At 34.9% G+C, this 17,873-nt stretch overlaps 1 long non-coding RNA gene across 1 annotated transcript in view; it reads left to right on the forward strand.

Moving 5' to 3' along the window:
* The first annotated feature begins 2,035 nt into the window (after window positions 1–2,035).
* The window catches only part of LOC121410677, a 45,756-nt gene continuing 29,918 nt past the window's right edge, over window positions 2,036–17,873 (forward strand). The window contains exons 1-2 of the long non-coding RNA XR_005969364.1: window positions 2,036–2,128; window positions 14,025–14,115. This is a non-coding gene — a long non-coding RNA (uncharacterized LOC121410677). The remainder of the gene's footprint in view (window positions 2,129–14,024; window positions 14,116–17,873) is intronic.

Raw genomic sequence — 17,873 nt, forward strand, 5'->3', positions numbered from 1 at the left:
TGTACAACATTATCTAAATAAAAAAAAAAGCCGAGAAAAACACAGTTGATATGATTAATATTACATACATCGGAAATTGATCATTCTCAGTAATACACCTCCATATAATGGCATTGGCCGGGGTGGGGTCCCGGGCATCGATCTTGAAAATAAACTGGAAAGGAAGAACAAACATATTTTGGCCAGGGACGATTCGGTGACGATTATATTTTGCTGAATCGTGTTGTTGTTATGATTTTCTTTTTTGTTCACTCTCAATGCTGCAGACTCGTGGATCTTCATGCTGGTGGCTTATTCATTCATTTACGAGAAAATGACTTTGGCCTGTCTGACCCGGCATGTCACACAGCCCAATGATGATGGAACCTCAGCGTAGACTAAAAATGACAGATTTATTCCAAATATTTAAAGCTCACCAAAATCGGAACCAGGTGGAAATAGGGAGAGAAGGCCCTATAAAAGTATATGAAAATGCAATAAAGTTAATACAATTATTTTTTAAAGCTAGAACTGCAATATCGCGTCTCTTGTTATTTTCATTCGATTAATTTGAACCGGAATTTGAAAAAATTTAACTGTCGTCGACCATGCTGACGAACGCCTTTTTTTTATATAAATGAAACAAGGGCTTATACAGCGCGGGGGGTGCCAAATATTTCCAAGTGGAGTGGTGTGTACAACCATCCCAAAAGGTTGTAAAATAAATAAAACAAAATAGAACAGACCTGAATAAAAAAAACACATAATAAACATTTTAAGGTATTTTATACATAATAAACAGTTTAAGGTATTTTTAATGGTATTCTGCATATCATAGGCCTAATTATCTAGGCCTGTATAAAGGCAAATGGTTATAATATTCATCACCTTGATCATCGTTATTACTATCATTTTACATTATTTACGATGAAATCAATTTATAAAATATTAGATAGGATGGTTTAGTGTGGCATGGAGCAAGACTTTGTCCATTGACCTTGAAGAATTATGAAGTTTTATCTCTTTTTACAATGAATTGCGCTCGGAATTAACATAAAAACCATCGATTTCAAGTGGTAATGATAAAATTGTAACATTTCGGGTAATATTTGAAATACGCTTTTCTAACAGTTCACAAAAAAATATGATTTAATGGATATTTATAGCCAGAGAGCGAGTTTATTTTCAATACAAATTCAACTAAATGAGTCTATATATTTGGAACATTTCAAGCCTTTTCGCAACAAAATAAATAACAGTTTTACTCATTGATACCTAAAGTATATGAATGAATGAAACGGTCTTTTAAGGAGGGGGAGTTTGTTTATTTATTCTTCTTGATATTTTTTACTTCAAGAAGGCCCCCCTCTCCCCCAAAAAAGTGAATCTAAAAAAAAAGAAGAAGAAAACTTTTACATCTACATGTAGGTAATCTATTAAATTCTAATTTTTTTTTGTGTGTGTGGGTTTACTCTCTCGATCATCTCTCCCTCAAAAGAGAATTTCTTCTTTGACACTACGCTTCATGATCATAAGAACCACAGGACTGTTGTTTTACCCTCAAATGGAATAACATTTACAGCACGATGCGAGCATATAGCTCTATGATGCGAGTACCACAAGGGGGGAAACAATAAACATGTGGCGAAAATGTTACGTGGCAGTGTTATTTGCTCTGTCTGATTCCAGTGATGTTATGTGATGTCAAATTTCACCGCTGTTTGTGAGAAAAGAAAGATGAAAATATTGGCTTTTTTGGTTTGTTTTTAAGGGGGGGGGGGCTCTCCAGCTAGGGAATAACCGTAGTTGTGTTTTAAAATTCAAATTATTATCACTAAAACAATGGAAATCCCTTTACACACCCTTTTGACAAAATTTCGGAATATCTCCTTTTTTTAAATTTACGAGCGTTTTTTTTCAACATTCTTTTTAAAAGTCAATATCGTTAGGCGTCTAGACTAAACATAGACCTTCTCGTTTGTGTTGTGAGCAGCAGTCGGGTGAAATGACCGTTATTAAAAGTATGTTGTCTCCCTCTTTAGTCATATCGAGAAAATGTCGTCTGCCGCATTCTGTGAGCAATGGCGAGACCGTGTAAGAAAAGAGATTTGAACTTTCCAAAATAGGTAACAGAGACCAAGTCTTTCAGGTAAGCTAGCGTTGATGATGAAGAACTGTAATAATGTAAATACAGAGATTATACAAAAATACGTAAATTATATGCACTATTTACAAATATTTGGGGAATATTAACGGGTCAACTTTATAATAAATACGTCGCGTGGTTCTCTGCCTTTTGAGGTCAAGTCGCCCGTCCAGTCGCTCTGCACTGATCACGCAGCCCGGTACGCTGGGGGCAATACGCAAAAGCGTTCGTGCTAGGCCTTGGTCTGGTCGGGCTAGTCACGGGCCGGGGGGGGGGGGACTTACATTGACGAGTGGATACCATGCGAGACCCAAAAAACATGTAAAAAGGATGTCTTTTTCAAAATAGGGCACGTTACGTACGTAACGTAAAAAGGGTGTCAAAAACGCTAAAATAATTTAAAGGACAAGTCAACCCCAACAAAAACTTGATTTGAATAAAAAGAGAAAAATTCAACAAGCATAACACTGAAAATTTCATCAAAATCAGATGTAAAATAAGAAAGTTATGGCATTTTAAATTTTCACTTATTTTCAACAAAATAGATAGGCCTACGGTATATGAAAGAGCCAGTTACATCCAAATGAGAGAGTTGATGACATCACTCACTATTTCTTTTGTATTTTTTTATATAAAATATGAAATATTTTTATTTTCTCGCCATTATCATGTGAAACGAAGTTTCATTCCTCCCTGAACATGTGGAATTCCATTATTTTAACATTTTGTGCTTAATGAGGTCCTAATCATCAAATTCGTAAAAATTGAAATATTGTATAATTCAAACAATAAAAAACAAAAGCAATAGTGAGTGACGTCATTGACTCTGCTCTAGACAAGAATAGGAGTTCCTGACTCTTTGCCATGTCCTTGACTGATAACTCCGTCACCTTTGCTTTACGGCGAGTAATAAACAGCCGTTTAAACATACGGTAAGCTGTTTTTGACTTGCCGTACAGCCACTGGCGCTGTAAGTGTAACAGCATGGACATGGTAACTAACATTAAATAGTCCACTCACACATATTGCGGGGTTAGTATTAGTATGCTAACCTTGCACCATGAACTGCGTTTGGCAGTGGATTTCTAACTCAGAGCTACCAAGTCTCATGCATTATGCGTGAGATTCAAGCATTTTGGACTCTTGTTCACCCCCTCAAATCTCTGTCTCACGCAACTATCACAGCCTATCCCCATATACATTGTACACAATGTCTTTGATCTCACTCAGGTTCACAGAAAATCTCATGCATAGCTGGTCTTTGAACTTGGCATCTCTGCTAACTAGTGGGTTACTCTGGGCTGAATGCAATAATATCTTAAAAGGATAAAAATTACTGATCAAAATGCTAAAAATGTCACCAAAATCCAAAGTAATGCAGTTATCGAATTATTTAAACAATATTTTGTGAAAATTAGTAGGATTGATAATGCCATGCCCCCTTTTTTTTTAAATATTAATGGATTAGGTCTAATGTTACATGAAGTCATAAATATTTATGTATGTATGTTGTATGTCTCCCTTCTGATAAAATTAGTTTCAGCAATTAATATCTAATGCATCAGTTGTTAATCCAACTTCGTTATTTGAGGGAAAATTTTGAATAAACATAATTTCATAGAATAAAATAAAAGAACATGTGGGGATATGACATCATGAGTTTGCTCATTGAATATTTATGAAGATATGCATAGCACTGTTTCACTGAAATAATGTTATTCTTTAAAATGTCTTAACTTTGTTATCATTGATTTTGATTAAATTTTCAATGTTGTGTTGTCTGGTTTTTCTCTATTTGTTCAAATCATTCTATTTTCAACCTAGACTGCATCGTTAAAGCTAAACTCCAAATCCAAGAAGCTTTAAGTTAAATAGTGACGCAAACAGTGATTCTCCATGCCGCCTCCCTTAGGCCCGAGGAAATTTTAGTTGCCCACTGTGGTTATTAATCGATAAGTGCCCAGGCCCCAGCCGCCATTAATATCTGTACTGTAGAAGCATCAGTGATAATGTTTGGTCCATTTTTCAAAAAATAAACCCTAACTTGGATTGTTCTAAATTCAATAGTATCAGCCAAAATTGACTTAATGCTATCTTAAGAAGATATCAACATGTTACAAACAGTCACCTGTTGTTTTCATGTATTTCTATTCTATTTCATCTTTTTATGTGCGTTTTTTTTTATAATCACAAATTTTCCCCCGACCTCTGCCCAATAATTTGCTCCCCGCTATCTTTCTCAATAAAGCTCTTTTATCAATATACTCTTTCCATCCCATAGGAGTCACATGAAAGAAGCTGAACAATTAAACCTAAAGATAGATGGAATTTGTTTTCTTCTGTTTACAACTTTGACATGAATTATTATGTACTGCTTATCCTATTAGGTTTCTCTGTTCTAACTTGTTTTGAGTATGCGTATTCTGACTCCAATACACATTTGAACTCATACTCGGTCTCAATCTTACTCAATAACTAGGCATGTCTGCTTAGCTGGGAGTCACATTCACAACTGACTTTTCTCTGTACTAAACTACAATATATCATAGTCTCTACATATACCCCTTTCATAAACCCAATTATGTGGCTAATAGCAGCATAGTTCAGTCGTAAAATCGGAGGAGGACCAGAGTTATCCACATTATTTTGATGCTGCAATCATCCGCATAATAGCAGCATCGGGACCAGATTTTGACTTTATGATTGCATTTCGAAAGTAATGCAGATAATTGCCATGGTGCGGTCACAAGGTTACCCTTTTCCAATGCAACCGCATCGGAGGGTGTGTGTGTGGTTGCCATGACGATTATCCGCCTTTTTCAGGGCGAGCGCTCGTAAAAATAGTGCGGATTATTTTCGGAGTTTGTAAACGCAATTTTTATCGAATTATCCGCATTACTCTCAGGCGGCTAATTGGAGGATGGGTTTATGAAAGGGGTATAAGTTACATAATATTCTGAGGAGGGCATAGTGATAATGGAAGTATAAACAGATGGAGTTCAACAAGGGGTTGTTCTTGGTGGGGGTACAACAGCATGGTCAATATTTACACAACTGGTCTGAGGTGGAAACACATGAAGGTGAGCTGGGAAACAAAAGGTGGTTTCAGACCGCCTCGAAGTTCGTCAGTTCCAGGTATTTTCTGATCAGGAAATTTACCCCGATCAGAAAATACCAGGTAATATTGGCAATGTAAAAGCAAATTATGTGTAATCTCCCCAAGAGAAAAAGTATTGATGGTGACCATGGTGCTCTCATCCAGCGAAAAGTACACTCATCAATGATGTTTACTGATGATCCCGAATCAACAAGGGTATTGATCTTCCATTGTTCACCATCAGCGGCCTTTTAGGAAGGGCATTCCCCTCCTCACGCTGAACATCATACTGTCATCATCCGAGTTGAAGGTTACTTCCACACTGCCGTGCTTTGCTGCCAAGTTTGCACAGTCCTCAATAGGCCTACCAAATTCGTCGTTGTTGGTCACATGGTTGATGGGGGCTTGTATCGAACTCGAACCACCTGACCTCGGTTCTGAACTGCAAACCTGTGCAAAATGACCAACCCGTTTACAAATAAGACATTTGCGATTTTGGGCGGGGCATTCTCAATCTCCTGGTTGAGGCCCAAATATAACACAGTTTTCACAGATATCGTTCAATTTTCTCTCGGATATTCGGGTACATCAAGGATGGCGTCGGAGGAGTATCTCCGGTATGATCATGGTAATCCCAGACTATCAGGTGGATGACCCTGGATTGAAAATCTTGGATGATCTGTAGGGGCCATGGAAGCAGGGGGCTGGGGGGGCATGAGCCCTTTGCACTTGTTTCCAAAACCGTGTACAAAAACGTAAAAATAACCATCTGATTATGATTTTTGCATGACCAGCCCCCCCCCCCATTTTCAATACTGTTCCACGGCCTCTGATCCATGTTGCATCCTTAACTTTAAAAGGGGCTTTAGATTTAAGGGACTGTGGATCAAGAAAGGAGGGGATGCAAGTGTTTTGTTTGAAAATGGAAATCCATATTTCATTGTTCAAAATAGAAATCATCCAAAAATAAAGTTTGCTAATTTGATCGTGGGCCCAGCAGCCACTGAGCAGCGCTATATCAACATTGCTCTATCCCTTTAATTATTGATTGCCAAACAGGGTAGCAGCAACTTCCATCTTTTACCTTCTTTTGGTCTGTCAGGCGGGGGCTCTAATTTGAACTCCCCATATTCTGAAAACTTTGACCTATATGGTGCCTATCCCCCTCCTTTTCTGAAATCATGGACCTGGATGCTTCCCTAGATGTAGGAGTCACTTTGGAGGGGAGTGGCAAATGGAGGCCTAAAAAAGGACAAATATAGGGTAAAAGGGGGCAGCTAAAGAAAAATATATTGAAAAGGTCTTTGTGGCCATTTTGGTTTTTCATCTCCATATATATTGCTATTGTAAGATCTATTTAGCACAGGTCACAATTTTTTGTGTCAATGCTACGAAAACAGTCTATTTTTTACAGACTATTTCTGACATCATACCATTTTTATTCAATGAATCTTTAAACCATTCTCCTTTTTATTTTCTATCCTTGTCTTTCATTAGATGTTCTATACCTGCCCATATATAAAATACCAACAATTTTTTATTTCAAGAACTTGTTTAGACTGACTTTTAATTACCCGATTTTTCATTAATGTGTGTTTTACACTACAGTTTCCTGAACTAGATAACTTAAAGTCATCAAGAGTTCCTGGCTAGCAAGAAGATCCTCACATTCCAATACAGATGATACACATTTTACTTACCTCCGATCAAAAGTTCTTATCACTAAATGCAAAAATGCCTGGCATGCCTGCTATATTTTACAAATTCCTTTGAAATTTCCTATAATTTGCAAAAGTAACTACCACTTCGGTACTGTTTTATCGTGGGACAATACAGGAACTTTAATTTGCTCTCTCACAAGCAAAATATCATGTATTTTTCATGATGAGGAAAGTGTGAAATCACCTCTTGTCCGTTGTTTCTTTTTTTTCTTCTTACATCCCTCCAGAGGATGAAGTGACCCTGTCCGTTATTTAAGAAGTCAGAAGATCAGGGCTGTTAATATGATTTCCAGCTTGCCCTTCCATTTTATTTCAACTTTCTGCTCATTTCCAAACAGTTATCTGCAAGGGCCAAAAGTTTACTTCCTCATTCCACCATCTGTCTGTCACTCCATTACTCTCCCTTTCCCTGTTTCTCTCTCCCTTACTCACTCTTTCTTTCTTTCTCTCCCCTTAGTCTGTCTGTCTGTCTTTCTTTCTTTTGTTCTTTCCTTGATTTCCTTTCTTTCCTTTCTTTCTTTCGTTTTTTTTTCTTTCTTTCATCTTTCCTTCCTTTCTCCCGCCCTCACTGTATTTCCCCCTGTCTTCCTACCTCTCCGTCTCTTTCTCTCCTCTTCTGTATCATAATGTGCCACAGGGATTCTGCACCATTACCATTTGACCCTTGACAGACTCCTTGCCCAAGATGACATTGAAGTAATACCATTCATTCAACAACTTATATGAACTGCAAGAAAAAATAAATAAAGTGAAAATAATAATAAAATAAGTTGAATGAAAATAAATCAGACACTGAACTGAATAAAAGATTATTTTCAATTAAGAACAAAATATAAATCATGGAAGGATTATTGATTCTTTAACTGATTCTTTAAATGGCGAGTCTACCCTAACAAAAAGTTGGCTTCAGAAGCATAATACTACTCAAATTAAAATTATTTCATTGAAATCGGAAGTAAAATAAGAAAGTTGTAACATTTCGAAGTTTAAATTAATTTCACAAAACAGTTATATTCACATAATTATCGGTATGCAAATTAGAAGACTGATGACATCACCCACTCATTATTTTTTTTTGTATTTCATTAGGCCTATATGAAATATTCTAATTTTCTCCTAATTGTCATGTGGAACAAAGTTTTATTTCTCCCAGAACCTAAATGTATGTAATTACCATTGTTTTGAAATTTTGTGGTTCAAATAAGAGGGTCCCTGTATTAAAATCTGTAAAATTGAAATATTATGTTATTGAAACAATAAAATAATAAAGATAGTGACATCATGGACTCTCTAATTTGCATATCATTCATTAAGTTGTGCATGTAGGGAGCTGACTATTTTATGAAAAATAAGTGAAAGTTTGAAATGTCATAACTTTCTTATTTTACCTCTGATTTTGATGAAATATTTAGCGTAATGCTTTTTATTTTTTTTCTCAATAATTTCAAATGACCTTTTTTTCTGGGGTATAGATGACCTTTAAGTGGAGAAAATGTTGTTCATGCATTTTTTGTATCAGTGCCAGGCAAAATGTTATGTATAGTATTAATCTAGTGTGTTGTCATCAAAATGCCTGAAGCTTATGTCCATGGCGGTTGTTTGTTTCTTTTCCAGTAAACTAGTTGCAAGACCTTGCAAATGATTTCAATTATAAACATAATAAATTGGGGATTCAAGCTGAAGATGACATTCACTTTTTCACTTCCCAACACTGACATGATCAGAATCATAGCTAAATTTGAACTGGTGTAAATTCCCCTTTATGAAAGTATTGTGTTTCTTTGTTGGAAAGTAATAAATAGAGATGTTGTTTGCCGCCTGATTTGATGAGGAAATGGACTCTTGCATTGCCTAATTATACTGTTGCCACTTTAGATTGATGTTATGGCCAGATGTTAATGATGATTAGCAGTGACCTATCCCTGACCTTGATAATAACCTAGACAGTGTTGTTGACTTCCATACCACTGTTTCCTGCTATTCAGCACTAATCAGCTATAATTAGCAGGTATTGTTAGAGGGATGAATAATTAACATCAAAAGGAGACAAAGCTTTTAATAATACCTGAAAGTTTTAGTCCTTAATGAATTACCAGCAGAGACACCATTCTCACTACCTTGTTAAAACTATTTTACTGGTATCTAGTTTAGTGGAAACTAGTTTAACGTGTAGTGAGAATTGTCGAAGCAATCTTGGAAGCGATCTTCCCAACCCGTTCAGAAGTATATACCACCTCGCGATGTAGTTTTCAAGATCGCTTTGCTGGTTTTAGCATGAGGACACAACTGTTCTTCGGGAAGTGATCTTCGCACATTTTGAGCATGTTACTCTACACACCAGGTGTAGAATGCCCATGCTGCGATTTTGAATTTTGCGCGAAACATGTCACCCCACTGTGCATGTTTCCATAGCAACAAGATCGCTTTATGTGAAGTGAGTTTGAAAACCACTTTTGTGTGATCAAGTGAGAATGCTAGCAAAGCGATCTTCCAAACTGGTTTCCTGAATCGGTTTCCAGGAAACTAGTTTTAGAAAGAGTAATGAGAACAGCCTCATAGGCTTGCTGTTCTGCACCAGGCCAGCGCCTTTGATCAATTTAAGACTTTCAAATTTCAACACTGCTCTTAACAGTTGTGGGCTTGTCTAAATTGGGTGCAAATCTTTGTTTTATTTCATTAAATTTCTGAGAATTATTGATTAATATTACTTATATAGTCTATTTTCAGATTCCAGTAATTAATTTACAGTAGAAAAAATGAGTGCTTAGAAACATTAATGAATGAATCTGAATCTGAAATTAGTATGATGTGCCTAACAAATGTTATAATCAGGATTAGCCTACAATTCAACTTTTAAACATAATAATAAGGTTTACTGTATGTTTGCTCGATAAAGCTCACAAATATAATGCTTTGCTTTCATATGAATCATACCAGGAAAATAATGGAAAAACATTATTTACTTGTTTTTTCTGGTCTATGGGGATGGGAGGTACTGTAAATTTCAAATTGATTGAGTTCTTACAGAGCAACACCTGTTACTCAGTAAGCACCTGCATGAGGAAACTGCTCTGAATTAGCATCCTTTTATCCAGGGGTCCTGATGCCCAGTGCTGATTTAAACAAGCCTTCACCATAACACACTCTTTGCAAAAGGAAACAATTTGCAGATGTAAACAATTACGTAATAGATAACAGAGATATCAGTCAGTTGTTGTATCAATTGGGTGTTTGTAAATTGATGTGAATGGCTATCACTGATAACAATAGGGCTATGAACCTGCATACATGGAGAAAGTTAAAATTGATTAAACCCTATGTGAGTGTATTGAATTTTATAATAATTTTAACTTTACGGTCGTTCTTGTATAAAAAAAATGATTGAAACATACACCTGTAACACTATGTTACACTTTGGTGAATAACATGTTACATTTTATAAGGATATGTATCATCTCAATCTACATATTAAATCTCCTATATGATAGGCATTATGGTCACACAAATTGTTTTCAGAGTGACACAAATGTTTGAGAAATATGGTCAAGTCGTGTCTAATTTTATAATTTGTTTTGTTACACAGCTTATATATTCTGTTTTGATTCACTGATAGAACAGTTAACAAAAACACTTGATTGAAATGAATTGATTGAGTAGCGAGAGGTTCTTTCATTAATCATAAACTATAGACCCTATACATATATGCCCCTGGTCTATAGTGTCATTTGCAATCCCATGAAGCAAATATTGTGTCATTATGGTAATGATTCTTTGTTACTGGTGGGGGTTGACCTGCTTTTTTTTGTAGGTAAATAATGATGAGAAAATCAAGTCCTTGTTTTTTAAGTATTTTTTTTCTGACAAAGAGTACAAGGCTATCTAGTCCAAACCAGAAACCAGACAGGAACAGAGCTTTAACTTTCAGAGATATAGGCCTACAGCATTTGTCAAGGCAGGAAGAGACAAACTATGATTTGTGGGGAGGAAATTCATTTTCGAACAAGGGATTTTGAGTCAAAGCTAAAACATACTTTACACATCCGTCAAATAAAACCCAATTACAGGTGTTTGATTGACTTACAACACAGGTTTAGCAATGTGATAGTTGCAAAATCATACTCAGATTTACAGGGGTGACACTAAAAGGAGGGATGTGTCAACAAGGTGATGATTGCCTCCTATTATTTTCAAGAGATAAAACAAACAAAAAAATTGTGTTTAAAAGTGAATATATTATAAGATGAAGAAAAAAAAAATGAAGAGAGTGCAGAAAATCTATGGCTAACCATTCCTATCAAAATTGTCCTATTACAAAAATAGTCTGGCAACTGCCCCAGGAAAATAATGCAATTCATTTTGATGTATGAACAATTGCTGTAGATTGATTTGCTTTTGATTCTGAACCCTCGGCCTTGTGGAAAGACCTCCGACAAACCTTGATAAAAAATATGATGGAAGAAAATTCCACTTACAATAGAATAGATATAATTAAAAAAGGAAGAAAAATTATGCCTTGAAAATGAAACAATTTCATGTACGTTGTACACTGATGATGTTCAATTACATACAAATTTTAGTGCTAGGGAACGCTCTTGTGCTGTCCAAAAAAAGGAAGATTATTTGAAGGATATTAGGACTTGGTAATTCCAGAATAAGCTCTCTTTAAATGATTCTAAGACTGAACTTGAACACTTTTATTCTAATCAATCTGATTCTAAGTATTGCTCTGATGTTCCGCAAATTAGTGTAAGGACGGGGCAGTCTGTAATCGAGCCCTCGAGTGCAGAATCTTGGTGTTGTCATGGATTCATCCCTTTCCATGTCTCAAAATGTTGATATTAAATGTAAGTCTGCCTTTGTAGCTTTAAGAAAAATAAGAAAAATCCGTAGGTGTCTTGACCAGAATATAGCCCATCATCTTATTCATGCATTTGTAACATCTTGTTCAGCCCTTCTTTTTGGTCTTTCCACAAAAATGACCTGAAAGCTTCAGCGCATCCAAAAACACTGATTTGTAAAATTACCTTTTGATACATTATGTACTGCAAAGTATTTCCATTTCTTTTTTCTTTTTCACTTCATATTTTCTTTCTCTCAACTGCGTTGCTCTAGGCAATTTGCGGTATATAAAATGATTATTATTTATTGTTAAGAAGGAAAAGATTGATTCATACTCCAAAGATAAAAAAAATCATTTGTCTGCATGATTTCCTTGTAAGAGGAAACCAATGGATAACTGAACTGAGTTTGATTTTCTGCAAAGTCTGGAAAATTAGAGCATTGTTAAATCAGTGTGGTTTTAAAAGTTTCCCAGAAGGACTGACAGGTCATTAAACTTAATCTATTATTTGTTGATTTTTTTAATTTAAAATAATCATTTTTTATTCCAAGTAGATATTTTAAGGAGAAAACTTTCACATGAATTATGTTTGTTTAAAACATAAGAAAGATATGCAACAAAGAATACATTTTTCATAAATTATGAATTTAATCCAAGAATTCAAAAAACTTTTGAGAAAATTTATATGAAGGGCTTTTGAAAAAACGTGTATCAAACTAAAACAAAATGTAACTTTGAAACGGTTAAAAAAGCTATATTATTTGATCTAGTTCTATAAGAAAAAAAAACTATGATATAGACGAAATATTGACATGGGCTGTTGTTTTGTGTATGACATGTATGAGAGACCAAAAAGGAAATGTTTCCTTTTGATATTTGAAAAATAATAGTACTGGTAGATAAAGATATTTAAATGGCAAATAAAAGTTCAATATTCTAGGCTTTAATAGGCCTACATGTAGCTTTGTTATCAAATTTACTTAGATTCAATGATTTTCTTGATGTTTTCAGTACAGTTTTCATGGATATATGAATAAGTCCCCATATTTTTAGTCACAATGTCCTGGCTTCAAATCCCACCTCAGCACTATCATGCATCCAGACAAAATGTTAAGCTGCCTCTGATTTGATACAAAGGTAGCCTGCAGTATATGAAAACCAATGTTTGTTAATCGTGAGCATTTTACATAGCATTTGGTAAGATTACTACCCAGAATGTGGAAAATGTGCATATGTATGTATTTGTGCCAGCCAGATTAGATGAATAGAATGACGTGTGTACTAATAACTCACTTCAATCCGATACTACTTACTTTAGTAACAGTTTTATGAGTCTATACCTGTACAGTTTATCACTGATTTGGTGCGATTAGTATGTGAAAAAAGGCAGTATTTGCTATTGACTAAACCTTTAAAAATGTATGCATTCAACCCGTCCCCCAAAAGAATATAAATAGAAAAATAGATAAATTATGTAATTATTTGTGTGATATTGAAGACATCAAATTTTGCACAAGAGTTTAAATGAAATTCATGTATTATGATAGATATCAAATTTTTGCAAACTTTCTGGCCAGTCAGTGGTTTGGTAGTAAGCAACAATAGTTTTAGAAAACGATGGGTGTTGATAGAAGTTTTTCCACAACTCATACATTTTCCCCCTGACTCTGAATCCTAAATTTCCTGAAATTCATTGGTGTTTCAAGGATGTTTTTTCAGCCAGCCTTATTGAAAAAGACTTTTTTTTTATAAATAACTGTCAACTTATAAAGTTATCAGATCTGACAACCTTTCTTGGCTCAGAATGGCTGACAAGTGTATTTCCTATAGTAATTGTCAGATAAAACAGACTTTTTCAAATGAAACATCTGACAAGTCTTCTTATGAAATGCCTAAGACCCTTCCTTTCCACCAACCTCCTGAAATAAGGACAAAGTCAAGAATATGTTTGGATATTTTTTTAGCTAGAAATATCTTGTGAAACTTAATACATTCAAAGTTTTTTTTTCACAGATTTTCCTTGAATTTTTCCTTTCCCTGTATATTTCCCGAAAATGATCTAGATTTCTTGGAATTCTTGAATTTCCTTCAAAGTGGAAACAGTTGTTGATACAATAAAGTAAGTTTTGTTTATGTATTATAAAATATTCATAATATGCTGATGAAAACTTGGAATATTTTTTGAAATGATAATGCTAAATAATTATTTTCATTGACATTGCTTTTCTCTATATCTTGCAGTCTATTCATGAATAGTAAATAGCCCCATCTTTTGACAAAACGAGGACTGGTTCCCACCAGACAGCAGGATGTGGAAGTGGTCGTATCCTTGGTGAGTCAATGTCTACAAAATCAAAACTAGTCACTAATAATAAACCCCCTTCTGTTTATTTCCTCTCCTATGTCATCAACATCAAAGTCTGATTGATGATCAATGTGAAATATTATGGCTTCATCAGAAATTTTCAGATAATTGATATATCACTTTCTAATACCTTTTGCATTGTAATTATTGTAGATGTTATTCTTTTATCTTTTTTTTTAAATCTGGAGGGGGGGGGGGTAGCTTTGAAGTTCTACTATAACTCGATCATTGTCAAATTATGACAACACCATTCTGGAAATGGTCATCCTATCAAACATTTGGGACATAAAATTTTGTGCTTTAGTTAAAGCTTGAATGCTCAGCAAAGTCTATTCCTTTGAATTTTATTTAAGATTTGAAAATTATTATCATTGTCAAATATTATGCTAAAATTCGAAAGGTAAAAAAGGATATAAATAAAAAGAAAAGGGAGAGAGACTAAAGAGCTCTTTCAAGTTCAAGTTACAAGGTGTTTGTTTTGGGTGGAAGTGGTCATCAAATTTCAATAGGGCAGACTGGAAAAACATAATCTGTTGATATAGAAATATCATCTGGATTTCCTCGTCTTGGTTGGGAGTACAGATGAGAAACTGATTATGAATGATGAGGCGAGTCATATCATCAATTAATTTACTGTAATGTTGGCTCATACGATCTTCCTTCGACGCGTAAAGTATTTAGAGGCCTAAGTGGGGGTGACGATGGGTGATATCTCTTTGAACTGCATGAAGTGCTGTTGGGAAGTGGATCAATTCTGGAAAAGGGCCCAGAAATTATTAGTCTAGTAGATAGATCATATTTTTAGCAGGTATCATACCCGTCTACACTTGTATAAAATTCCATTTGATATTTAATCTCTACATTGAAAGGAGGAGAAGATGTAAGATCTACAAATTGTACTTTTTACTTTTTCCTTTAAAAATACAAAGATCAATGGAACCTTTTGTTGTGTCATTTGACAATAAAATTTTATGTAATGATAATAGTAATACAAAACATTTAGAGGGCGCTTACCCGGCTACGGGTGTTTCTTACCGTGCCTTTTTCTGTTTAAGATTAATAGTTGGGAAATAAAATGAGATCGGCATAAAGAAAATGTATATTTCAGAAAAATGTTAAAACAAGTGTTTCATTTTAGTCAGAAGACTTCCCTTCATACAAATTCACTTACACTAGTTATAGGTTTGTTGGAACTTTATAGAGATGAAAGTACTAACCTCTGAAATTTAAGGTCACTGGTTCCATTCCCACTTTGGCACTTAGAAGTAATTGAAAATGTATTTCGGAGGATATATCACTTTCAAAATGACTTTTAATTCATAGCAGGATAGGCTTGATTCGGTTCCATATGTGGAGTGAATAAACTTGATCTTGAACTAAATACCCAAACTTGAACCTTTTCACCTCCAAATACAATCAGTAGACATTCCATTAAGACCCCGTTCTCATTACCGTCCTACAACTAGTTTAGTGGAAACCAGATTCACTTGTAATGAGAATGGTAGAAGCAGTCTCTTATGATAACATATATAGTGAGAACGGTGTCATAGTTGCCTTGTTTGCAATTTCACATACTTTTTAAATACAGCAAGACTAAATGTAACAAATTTGTTTTTCAAATTTTCTGTTTTCTGCAATTATGTATATTTAATTCCAATCCCCCAGGGGGCCACTTCCATGTGTGACCATGGGGTTTCGAAAAGCACCCTAAATAAATATTTTCCATTTTCTAAAAATGCACCCCTTAACATGTATTGGAAACAAAAGGGTCATAGTACCCTTGACAAGTATTCCCTGAATTGACCCTCAAACAAGTGCAACAATATCTTAATTGTTATATTACGGACCTGATCACAGACTTTACCTTTACTTTCAAAGTTTAAACACAATGTTTAGGCAAAAAGTCCTACATCCCATATAAAGTATTTTAGTCTTTTTATACCCTCGCAAATTGGACCATAAACACATTTTTGTAGTAAAATATATACCCTTTTTTCATTATTTTAGTGGTTTTGACACCCTTATTACGTTACATACATGTACCGTCATACGTAACATGCCCTCTCATGAAAAAGAGATCCTTTTTACGTGATCTTTTGGTCACGTACACATGGTATCCACTCTTTAGTGGAAGTGGCCCTCCCCCCCCCTGTCCAGTCCACATTTAACATAATTTAATTGAAGAAAAGCAAATAGTGTAGAAGAAGCAGCAAGGTGATGGTAACACTGGGAGAATGGTAGCAGTGGTGGTGGTGACGATGGTGATGATTATTATGTGGATAATGATAACATAATTTCTGGTTGCATTTACAGTTACATAATTCATGATCTTTATGCCACACAAGAATAATTTCACAAAACATTAATTCATGCAAATATCAAAGTTGACTGTAAGTGGTAAATGTTTGCAAATGATATTGATTGGAGTCAATCGAAATATGCATATCTTTAGGCCTGGATGTCTTTTGATAACATAACTTGTCCTGCATCAATTGGCTGGAGTGGATGACCCAAGAGCCCCTGTGACACAAAGATTGGTTCTTAACTGTATGCCTTATTTTTATGCTCGATTACATTAATCATTATGTGCAATCAAGCATACAAATTGATTGTATGATCAGTCGCTAAGCTCTGTGTTAACAGGTCATAGGCCTTGCATATAGATTATCCATCGCAAGTCCATCATGGAAATCAAATTAGTTATTTACTTCCAATAAGGACCTTGATATTTACAGTTGTGTTTTAGATTACATTATGTCATAGCTATTCCAATTGCTCTGTAGGTCTAGAGTGAATGAGGGAACACAGATGAGCATAATTTATGTTTGTGATGGTCTGTGAAATATTGTGCAGGTCTTCATTAAACAAATTAAACAAACTTCCCATAACATACATTCAGTATATTCAGTATAACAGTATATTCTACAAAAACTTTAATAACAACATTGTTATTTTTTAGGACCTTGATACAAAGGTTTTACAAAGGCTAAACTCTTTGCAATGTAGGCATTGATGCTTATTTCACTTTTCCAAGGGAGAGTCGATCATTTTAAAAAGATAGTGGAAATAATGTAAAGAAATAAGTTTGAAAAGTTGATCTACGTGTACCTTAAAACATTATTGTCCTCATAAATAGTGGCACAAATTGATAGGTCGACTTCCCCATATTTTTTCCTTATGCTGACACACCCGATTCTCGTTGGTCAATCTCATCATACATTGTCTAATCCTACTTCATCTAGAACCAGTTTGTCTCTTAACCATTTTGTATAATTGCCATTTGGCCTATAAGGCTATGGGTGTGTTTATGCTTCCATTGTGGGGACTGAATCAGGGTTTTCAAACGTTGTTTCAGAAAGTCGATCGCAAATGTGGTTCTGGGAGTGCTGTTTATGATAAGTTTTTCAGAGGCGAAATTGTGATCTGTAGCTGGCTTAGCATCGTAATTTTTGTTGAGCAGGAAAGCGAGGTCGAAAGTTTTTTTTTCTGAGCTTTGAAATGGTTGACTTTTATTTAAACTTCAACCAATTTCTGATCTTTTAGTAACATGCATGGAGCTACTTGACATAGAATTTCCACTATGGGGAGGATAATAGAGAATAGATAATAATAAGACATCTATTTGTTTATGCCATTGGGGCTTCTTGGCTCAGCAAATCCTCATCATAACTCATGTTCTTTTTTGTGTGTAAATCCCTCAATATTCATCGTTATGACTAATTAGA

The sequence above is a fragment of the Lytechinus variegatus genome, chromosome 3, assembly GCF_018143015.1.
Source record: "Lytechinus variegatus isolate NC3 chromosome 3, Lvar_3.0, whole genome shotgun sequence".
NCBI classification, from domain to species: Eukaryota; Metazoa; Echinodermata; class Echinoidea; order Temnopleuroida; family Toxopneustidae; genus Lytechinus; species Lytechinus variegatus.